This window comes from Malurus melanocephalus, unplaced genomic scaffold (genome assembly GCF_030028575.1).
Source record: "Malurus melanocephalus ecotype Western Australia unplaced genomic scaffold, MMel_1.1 scaffold_18, whole genome shotgun sequence".
Classification (NCBI taxonomy): Eukaryota; Metazoa; Chordata; class Aves; order Passeriformes; family Maluridae; genus Malurus; species Malurus melanocephalus.
Window position 1 is genome coordinate 1430054 of NW_026623250.1, and position 10358 is coordinate 1440411.

Genomic DNA, 10358 nt, shown 5'->3' on the forward strand with positions numbered 1-10358 from the left:
TTGAGAGAAATTTTCCTTAAGCAATCTGCCTAAAATGTTAAATTATTCTTAATATGGTAAAAATTTGATTAGAAAACTCACCTGAAATCTCTGTCACTAGAGGTGTTCATGTTAGAGTCAGTGTCTTGACCTAAGTMTTTCGGAAACCTGGGGGACCAGCTCCTTACAGGTTGCTCCACTAGATCAGTGACGTTTGAACTCCTGCCCTATTARTGCCAAAGAGCAGTTCCCATGCCAGGGATGCTCCAGTCCCTGCCATACAATGGGGAGAGGGAAACAGGAGCTGCAGCAAACCTGCTGATTTGAGCTGCACAAGAAAAACCCAAACAATATCTTAAGAAAAACCTTCAGGCATGGGCAGGGTRCAGTGGATTTCAGGGGAGGAAGATGCACTGCAGACAGATTGCAGAGCATGTGCATGGCCTGGGTTCAGATGCCTGTGTGCTGSGCAGCCCAGTGGAATGCATCCTTCGGAGCAGTCAGAGCTTGGGCCCATGCAGAATAGCCAAATCACCCTGCTAACAGTAGATTTGTAGCCCTCGATAGTGTTTGAGCAACAGAAAAACACTTAGCTCTTCCACGAATATTGACAGAAAAATCCTGTTGGGCTTGACAAAACTGTTTATTTGTTGATTTAAAATTAAATACTTTGTTACCTGTTTCAGGCTATATAATCAAAAGGGCTTATTTTTCCCTGTTTTTTTCCCCCCCCCCCTCCTTTTTCCCTTTTCTTTTTGTCTGTATGTGAAACCATGCACCACTTTTCTACTCAAATTTTGAAAACATTTGTGGTGTCCCACCACTTCTAATTTGGTCCATAAAATGTTTGGAATCAATGCTTCTGCAGTGGCAGGGGTATTACCAACAAGAGCCTAGAAAACCATGAAGAAAGTAAAAATCATGATGCTATGCTCCTTTGTGAGGATATGTGCAGGTAGCAAAATGCAGGTAAGCTGCAGGGGRGCCTGACTCCAGTTAGCACAGGCATTGAGGGTAGTGAGGACACTTTGTCTTAGGGGGCATGGAAGGTGTAATCATAACAGAATGTACTCTATTACTAACTCCATAAACTGTTAAAAACAAGGTGGGGAAGTGCTCTTTATCCTCAGCATGGCTCAGCCCTGAGAACACCCTCCGGGGGGCCATTTCTGCTGATGGGCCATCAAGGTCTCTGGGAATGACTGATAGAATTACATCATCCCATTGGGAGATGCCCCACCCAGAGAAGAGGAACTGGACATCCCTACTGGCGCATAAACTGAGGTTCTGGAACACTAGGACACTTCTTCCATTGGATTCCCAGGGGAGAGGAGCTTGAGAATCACCACTGGACCTCCAGAAAGGGACTCCACCTGTCCTCAGTATCACCACTTCAACCAGACCACATCCATCACTCCAACGGGACTGCAGCCACCTGGACTGCTACTGGACTTTAACTGGACTGCTACTACCACTTTGATCAACAGGGTGGCAGGTTGTATTCTGACTCTGTCAGTTTAAGCTGTTGTTTCTTATTATTGCCTTTATTTCAATTTTTCCTATTAAATTGTAGTTCTGACTTAGATTCTCTTGCAACACATTYGTGTGGGGGTAATTGTGGTTTGTTTCTCAAACCAGCACACACCTGCAGAGAGTTTTGCCTCCAATGGCAGACTCTCCGTATGTTTGCTGTCCTGTCACATGTGTTGCATGGTTTTATTAGCTATTACTAACCCCACAATGCTGTTTCTTCGGGGGTTCTTTTTTTATCCAAACTATTTTTTTTTATCCAAACAAAGTCTCTTTTACCCAAACTAAACACAAGCTGGCTATCATGATGTAGGTAGTTTTATGTACCGTTGACCCATCTACTCTGCCTCAGTTTAAAGCCTACTGGAATCACTTGCCTGGCTTACTCCTCCTGTCTCCCAAGGGTATTTTGACAACTAATTACATTGAATTAGCAAACATTTTCACTCCATTTTTTTATCGTTTATGATGGAATTGCATATATATATAAGAATGGTGCAGTTTGTGCAAAAATAMATCAATGTCCTGATTCCTGTGAATTACTCAATAACACACTGACACCAGAACTATCAAGACCCTAATTTTCTGACTGCTGCTGCAAAGCTGGAACAGGAATTTGAAAAATGCTCACTCAAGTTGTCGCAGCATTTAGACAGTTGTTGACCAGGCTGTTTACTGCATATATTTTTAACAGTTGTGCTCTTCAGCAAGCAAAGTAAACAAGCCTGCACACTCTTCCCTCAGAGTAAGAAGAAATGATGCCCTGTCGTGTTGCAGCACCAGTAAACTCTCTTTGCTTCCTCTCACCAAAGTATGAGACCCAGATCCAAWAGCACTTACCTCTTTGGAGTATTATGCTGCATTTCATCAAGTCTTCTGATTGTTAAACCCTTCAGATGCCCTGACAGCCAAGGTGTGAGATGCAGATCYCTTTCGCCAGCAGAGACAGTTGTCTGGAAGGACAAAATAACATTTCTGAGCACCAKCWYYTAGAAGAGGCAAAACTAATTATATTTTCACTTAGAGAAAAATTCCAGCTCCTCTCTGTTTCTTGTAAATGGCTTCCATGGAAAAGGGTAATACGGGAATGTTGAAGAGTAATATAGAAAAAATAAATATTTCATCTGCTTAACATATATCATTATAATTAATCATTATTTAATATAGTTTTATTTCATATTAGCAATCTGCAGCCTTTGTCAGTAGCRAATGACATTTGAATGAGGTTTGGAGTGCTAATGGGGAAAAGGAGGCTGAAGTGCAAAACGTTGGAGAAATTACCACAATCCATTTCGTATTTGAAAAAGTGAATTATGTGGGATATGCAGCCATATGTAAACATGCTCTGCGTTGCAAACCACACATCCCAGCACTCTTCTCTTGGAATACTTCTGCAGCTGCTTTTTGCCAGAAGCCACTGAAGTCAGTTTGCAAAAGGCATTTCAGCTGCTATTTTTCCTTCTTACTTGTTTAGTTGCTATTTCATATGTTTTGAGGAAATGCAAGAATGCTTTTATATTGGACAATGATATATCTTTCTTGCATAAAAAAATAAAAGAATTTTTGCTATTTTCTACATAATGTTTGGCTTCAGAGCCCAGCTTCATGATTCCCAGTTGTTTCAGCTTGYGTAGCAACCCTTTCTCATTTCCCTTAGCATGCTATCATTTTCCCTTGTCAGGGAAATGTTTTCAAAATAAGCAAAAATAAATTATTTAATTTTTGCCCCCACTGAGCCCTCTGAATGGTGTCAAGTCACAGCCTTTTGTAAACCGTGTAAAATATTAGTTCTTCAGCATTTGTGGTCACTGTAGACAAACTACTGCTGGTAATGCTTGATGCTTCAGATAGAAGCACAAAAGTCTCACTCTGGAGGACAGGTCCCCAGCCAAAAACTCTGGCTGGTCTTCCCAGAACTTACAGCACCTCTAAATAATTATAGAGGGCTGGTGTTTTCAAATTTATCCAGCATCCCCTAAAAGCCTGTGATTTTGTAAAAAGTAAAGTTACAAATGCCAAAAGAGTCTCATTCCTTAAGGCTTTCTGCAGCCACAAACATCACCTATGGAATACAGGTGAGCTGTACAACAGTGCAAGGAGCATTTGTTGGGAACGCTATGTGGCATCTGAATGCCTGCCAAAGACACATCTCCTAGATAAAAGTGCCACAGAAACACAGCTCTTATGATTCTGGTGGCTAGAAAAAGAAGTAGAATTTCAGTGTTCTGTATTTCTGACAATGCAGAACTTAAAAGAATAATTCTAAAGCACTAGTGTGTTTTCTTGGAGCTGTGAATGTTATGAAAATTATGTTAGCCCAAAAGATCACTTTACCCAGCCTGTAATTTTCTGTGCAATTTTGCATTTTCCTGCTAATAGAGATTAAAGTATAATAGAGACTGATATTAACAGCAGGAAAATCTCATGCTTTTCATTGTAACACTTCAATGACTTTAGAACACAAAGGGAGAACAACGTTGTGACAGGGAATTTAAATATGCTGGATACTTAAACTGAGTTGCAAATCTGAGGCATACTGCGGTCGGTTTGTCAAATTATTTCATATCTAGGGTCTTTCTTCTTTTCAAAATGTCCTATAAAATTCTATCCCATTTAAAATATATATAAATTATTCCTCAAAAATGAGGTAAGAATAAATTCAGGAGGGTAAAAACCATTACCATGCTATTAGAGCTCAGTATGTGACCTATGGAAATCTGGATCAAACATTGGATTGAAAATTACTGTAATCAGCTCGTAACCGCCTGAGACTGGTCTGTTCGTGCTGTGGACAGACAGGCAGTACAGACACATCAGATCCAGGTAGACTGGAGCCAGGGAGGTCACCATTTCAAATAYATCATAAAAGTTGCTGCCTTGCCTCCAGAGCCCCCTCCTGAAATCCCAGAAGAAGAGGCACAGTGGAGGAGGGACCCGCAGAAAGGCATCAGAGAGGAGAACAGAGATCCTTGGGTATAAAYCAGGTTCAGACTCAGAGTCCAAGGAGGAGCTTAGCTAATGAGCAGCTGAGGGCAGGGGTGATTTCCCACAGGTTGGTGGAGAGGATGGCAGAGGTCATAAAACCCAGCAGGAAAAGGACATTAGAGAGGACACGAGTGCTGCAGAGCACAGCCCAAAACTCAACCCAGCTCAAGATCTGAGGTTCAGACTTTGTATTGAGTTTTGGTACAGTCACTTCTATAATGAAATGCTGGGGATTTCAGACCATTTCCAGCATAATTCTACATGATTGAATCCAAGGAGAGTTTACCTGAGTTAGAAAAAAAAAATAGCAAATGAAAAGTATTCCCTTGTTAGGAGAACAGTAATAAACCTGAATCCCCGCAGAACTCCTTGGTTAGATAAACCAAACAGTAATCAAACATCTTAAACCACACACCCCAGTGTGCACAGCCTTTAATTTAACCCATTGAGACTGAATGAGTTTGTGCTTATACCCTTGCCGAGAGACTAGAAACCGACTGCTGCATGAAAAGCAATTAGTAAGACGACAAAAAACTCAGCCTTTCATTTCCTGGAGAGTAATGTAGACTAATGCAGAGTGGGAAAAATCACAAGTGGAATAATTTTGTTGTCACTCACTGCAGAATTAAAGAAGTAGAACAATAAAAAATTGTATTTAGAGGAAATCAGAAGAAAATCCTGCACTTCCTCCCACACTAAAAGTTGTAAGYCAACAGCAATAAAAATAATACTTTCAAACATTTCACTTCATCTTGCAGACGTCATCCCTATCTCCTCGTTATCGATAACTGGTTTGACAGTGACAATCAGAATTTTCCATGAATCTGTCCGAAGATAGGCACTTCTTTTGTCCTCAACTCTGCAATCCTCCCTGTTTGTTCATTTACAGTGAGAGAATCCTATGGTCTCTTTGACATTCATTCTGCAGTGAGTTATTGTTTTTATTCTGGAAAGGAAAACCTGTCAAAATCAGTACAAAATAGAGAGATRTTAGCTGACAAAATCATAAGGAATAAAGGGTGAGGAAAAGCTAAAGTATTTTAAAACATGTTAAACACTTAGCAGCAGCCCATTGGCAGATGCTTAAAAAAAACCCCAAAAAACAATAAAAGAACAGATTACTCTTTTGCTAAAAAGTTATTTTAAACTCTAAYATATCTTAAATATTACTTCTTTTCATATTTTCTGAAGCAAACAAGTTTATGATCCCCAGAGTACATCAGTTGTAAATAAAAGGGCTTCAACACTTGCTCACGAAAAACTGCAGAGATCATCACTTAACAGGCAAAACCCATCTATTATTAATTATTATTATTATTATATTCAATTACACAATGAAACTCTGGAAAGTAAGAAAATCACTGGGTCACAAAAGAGATGGAGTTATTTTTTAAAAACTGAGATTTCTCAAAGATGTTTTGCAGGAAGATTTTTTCAGACTGAGAAGGAAGTAATGCCAGAAGAGCTAATAATTCAGCAGTGTTGGATAGCAGGTCAGCTGGCTCTTCCTGTACAGAAGAGAGCCTCCATTTACAGTCTGAAGATGTGCCATAAAATGGTGTTCTTGTTTTACAGACAACCTTTCTCTCAAGTAAAGTACCAAGTTAGAGACATCATGTTAACTTTTCTAAGGCTACTGTTACTTTGAGATCAAGATCAGAGTGCCACTTGAAAATATTTCTGAAGATTAAAGTGGAATTAAAAGATTCTGAGAATGGTCAGAGTGTCCTGACCAATTTGAATTATTTTATTTAAAGAGAACCTTGAAATACCATACCTTATATGAATAGGGCAAAAGGTGAATCCTGTCCTCCTATTTTAAAAMTGGTATCAAACGGATCTCATAGAAAACAATAACAGAAAAGTAGGTTTTCAACTTGGGAAATATTCCACTTATTTGATCTTAAAATTAATGACTACCTAGACATTTCTAGCTATATTTGAGCTAAAGATCACAGCAAAGAGTGCAGTGCTAACAATTTTAAATAGGCAGGAAGGAAGCAAAGATTTTTTGTCATGTAATTCATAATTTATAGCTTGCTTCAGAGATTCCACAAAGAAATGCATTCTGGCCATCCATCTGATATTGAGGAGAGCAGCCCTTGCACGCCAGACTCTGTTACTGACTTGCCAACCCAGTATATCACACGCTGCAATGACTTTTGGCCTTAGCAGAAAACAAGAAATGGAATCTTAGGTCTGGCTTGTTAGTTGTTCTCCACTCAGAGGTTGTGGGTGTCTTTTATTCAACTTCACCACTGATCCTGCAATAAACTTGTCCTTGCTCCCATYACCTGCTGTGTGTACAAAGCTGAGCACCTCTGACGATGCTGCAGTGGCCCAAACCCTAGTGATGTTCAGCATGTTGGAACAGAGAAAATGGTACCAAGAAAAGCAGTCTCCTTCAGAACAGAAGAGGCAGGACCTGGTCTCTGCTCAAGGACACTGTGATAGCAGAGCTGCTCAGTACCAGGAGCTGAAACTGACAAACCTTTTCTTTCACTCTAAGCAATGACAATCCCCTACATACCTTTTCTCTGGCATTTCCCATTGAGACAGCAATCACGAGACTGGCTGATTCTTCTTTTTAGGTATAAGTCTAAAAGCAGAGGGGACAGGGGGCAGTGAGGCAGAGCACCTGAACAGGCAGGCAGAGCAGGTTTCCAAACTCTCCTGTATTTCACAGGAAAGTGCCTCCTACTGCTGGTGTTTGTGTGCTTTTTTATCACTTCCCTTTTCAAAAGCTTTTCACCAAACCAGCCTGTCAGGCCTTTGGTTTCTGACTTGTCTCAGATAAGTCACTTTTTGAAACAAGATGACAGAAAAGTAATGAAAATGCAGAGCCAGAAGGGACTTTAAGTCCTGTCTTGTCCACCCTTCTGTAAGAGTAAATTGCAACCAAGCCACCTCTGAGAAATTCTTTTYTCTGTGATTTCTCTTTGCGGCTTGTTCTAATGCAGTTTCTTGGTAGCAGGAATCTTTTTCTTAACAATTCTTTTATTCCCCAGATAAGCTCAGTTTTGTCTTGTACTATCCCACCAGAATTAGTAATTCTTTTCTTCCATAATAAACTTTGATAAATCAGAAAACAAAACAAGATCTTGTAGGTTTGTTCATTCATTTTCTTCTCCGGGGACAGCTTTTCATACCACCAGTGTTGTTTTTTTCTCAGATTGTCTTTATTTGCCCATATTTTTCTTTGAGTGTGCTCCTCAACAGTCAGGAAAGTTTCTGAAAGTCTTCTCTATTTCCATATRCTGGAAAGAAGCTACGGAACCAACAAAAATCAGTTTCCATAAAAGATCGTCATTTCTGAGAATCACCACAGACAGTGAAGCTTTCAGAGGAAACATACAGAGTTTGATGGAAAGGAATTTCCTTCAAGCAGAGTAAAAATCATTATGAATTAGTGGTKTCATCAGAAAAACGAGATTCAGAAAAATGGAAGAAGATTAATACAGAACCAGAAAATAATGTTAGRGGAAAAAAAGCCAGACTGGAGAATAATTGAAAGAGGGTAACATCTAAGGTATCTGCAAAGAGTGCTCACAGTTGGTCAACACCAGTGGCATTGTCTGGGCTCTGCAAAGTCCAAACTGCAAAGCAGTTAGCACATACCTTAAAAAATWTTAATGGTCACTAGTGAAGACACTATTCCAAACCAAGAAAGGACTGTGAAGGTCTGACTGATTTCACTTTCAGAAAAATGTACATGCTGTTATCTTACTGCTGTATGTGCAGCTCTAACCCTAACCCTAACCCAACCCTAACCTTGTCCTTTCTCAGTTYGCAAGAGTCTCTTCATTCTGGCCATGCTGCACCTGTGGCACACTGAGAAGATGCCTCTTCCTACAAGAAATTCCCTGCAGCTCTGTGCACTTTTGCATTCTGCCTGTTTACCTTCTGCTGAAATTTCTAATCCACACAGCACCGCAGTAACTGCTCAATGACAGTTTCAGAAGTGCAAATGACACTAGCTGCAAGGGTCAACACACCTCACGCTTGGGACCAAGTGTTTACTGAAATCKGCAAGAAAGAAATTGAATAAGCAAATCTGTGCTCTGACGCTGCACTGCACCTCAGCCCTGCTGAAAGGCTGCACGATTTGTCCTGTGGCAAAGCTACACGCGGAGATAGAAGCCTTTCAACATAGGAGGCAAGTTTTGAGAGGCACCTTTCAGATCATGTTCTACAAATCTCACTCCCACCTCACCATCCCTGCTGAAACTCTGTGAGTGCTTGGGCAGCAGAAATAGGAATGAAGGATGACTTACCTCCTGCTGCTAAGCTGATCTCAAAAGACTTTTTCTCCTTCCCTTTATCTCCAAAACAATAGCTGAGCTTCAACAGATCTTCCAGATGAGCAGGGATTTCTGAGGACCATAACCTGCAGTAAGGGAGGCTGCAGGGATTGTAACTGTGCTGCTCTACAGCTGTAAACCCTGTAGATGAACCCAGTGAGGGGATCAGTGGGCACATCCTATTGTAACATGCTGGAATCTACAGTAACTGAAAGCACAAAGGAAAACATCCTGCAAATCACAGGTGTGGAAAAGTGGATGCAGAACATGAGCAAGAGACAAGGAGCTGGATTTTTCACCCTTTGTTTCCAAAAGTTTGGAAAGTAGAGCATATACTAACATGGGCAGACAGGTTCCCATACACCTGCATAGTCCTTGGAGAATCTCACATAATTCTAGAGGAGGATAAGGAGATCTGAGTGTGCTCTAGCTAGCCAGATCATGCCTGAAGCTGAGTGTGTTCAGCACTTGAAAGTTTAGCTTTGCCTTCTTCTCCCTAGGGATGCAGTCAGTCCTCAAGTCTGCAGTTTCTCGATGAGTGTTTTAATAAACAGTGCAGAGAGGCATSCCACCAAAACATTTTGTTTTTTCTTAAACATAGCTGTGCTTGATAAATGTTATTAAACATTCATCTGTGTGAAGCTAGGAATAAATCTGCAGAACTGGTAAGCCAAGAAAAATAGGTCAGAACAATGTTTTATGAGACGACCCAGAACATTCTTCTTGCTTATCACACATGAAGTTTCTTGTTCCTTAGAAAATTCAAGGTCTAGTGTTTTGTTTGCCCTGCCAAAACAACTTCATCAATTGAGATGTATTTGTTACTTCCCAGAGCTTATGGCTGATGTAAGATAGGTTAGAGTTTTGAATAGACACCGTAGAGGTGAGAATGAATGACTGGATCAAACAACTAATTAAACTGTTTTGGGAAAAGTGACAACTTAAAAGGGAAAATGATAATTTTTCAGCAATTTAACAGGTTATTGTGATGAAAATTGCATTCTACACAAGATGAGAGAAGTAATTTTCAAATAAAAACATCATTGAAGTATCAAAGCTTTCAATATCTGAAATGTAATTTATTTTTTCCATCTGATAACAGAGCATATTTGATCTTGTTGTTTTGAATATGATTCTATCTCAGTTAAAAATATCCTTTTGTTGGAGATTTATCCTTGGAAGATTAAGAGGATTTCAATCAGTTTTGTGGCAAATATTATGACTTTCTCCTTTTCTTATCAACATTGAAACGCTCTGCCCTGGTCATATCTGCACACCTGAAGACACTGGGCTCTCTGAAATGCTCTCCATTATCTACATTTAGATTTGAGCAGTTTATCTGCCATTTAGGCATGGAAAGCACTCTTACAGCCTAGTGGACACCTGCACAGAGGAAAATATTAATTGATGGAACACTGGTTTAGGTTAATTTACTGTTTTGTTTCCTACTGTCCATTCAGGAGGCTGCTGTTTCACCACTGCCCTGAGCTGCCTACAATAAGATGATGTTTGCCTACTTTGGAACATGATTTGACTAGATCCCTCCAAAAGAATTTCTTCCTG